Genomic DNA, 1087 nt, shown 5'->3' on the forward strand with positions numbered 1-1087 from the left:
GCCACTATTTCCAAATGAATCATGATAATGCCTGTCAATATATCAGTGTCCTATGATATCACTATATGACAGGCATTAGAATGCTCAGATTTCTCACCCTCACCCTCAATTGCTGAATTCCTGTTAGTCTACCCAATCCTGACTTAATACCTCCACTTAACCTCAGGTCCCCTGTCAGTCAAATCTTAGAGCCACAACACCAGAGGTGGATCCCAGTGTGACTCCCAAACTTTTGCACTTTTTACCACTTTCTCATGTTGGTTCAGTCCTTGGCTCTTCACAGTGAAAACTTCCTCATTACACAGAACTCACTAGATCTGGGAATAAGACCCTAAAATGCTAGCTACAAATATCTCATTCTGCTTCTCTTGTGATGCCCTCTCAGCTGATTTATATGTTGAGTAGATTCCTGTAAGTATGTCTGCCTCCATGGTACCTTGTAATCACTCTCTAATGAGACAATATACTCTTTATGAATTTTCTATTTATGTATCTTCTCAAGTGGACTTTTAGCCCTATAGTCACTTCTACTCAGTTCTCTTTGTGAGTTTTTAGCTGTCAATTCTTACACTCATAAGTTTGGCAATCTCATCTTCTCTCACATAATTGCAATTATGTATATATGAATAATTTCCATGTATGTATATATATACATATATATATACACACACACATATATAAACATCCAGAAATATGTATAGATATAGAATAGGGTTAGGTATAGAGAAAGAGAGAGACAGATAGGGAGAAACAGAGATATTGCTAGGCTAACCCAGACCCACTCATCTACCACTATCTTTGTATCTCAAACTTAACATGTCCTAAATGGAAATTATCTCCTTCACAACCTTCCTACTACACTCCTGAGTCAAATCTAATTCTCCAGCACTCTCTTACTCTATATTGGCACAATCATCAGCCCAGAAGACCAACATCACCAGCCCAGAAGACCAACATCACCAGCCCAGAAGCCCAACATAAAATCCTAAACTTTATTAAATTCTCCCCTCTCTCCCATCTACACAATAATCAATTCCTGCCACACTGACTTCACTTTTATCCTTTTTCAAAATGAGGACTTTATTCT

This window comes from Grampus griseus (genome assembly GCF_964374135.1).
Source record: "Grampus griseus genome assembly, chromosome: 17".
NCBI lineage: Eukaryota > Metazoa > Chordata > Mammalia > Artiodactyla > Delphinidae > Grampus > Grampus griseus.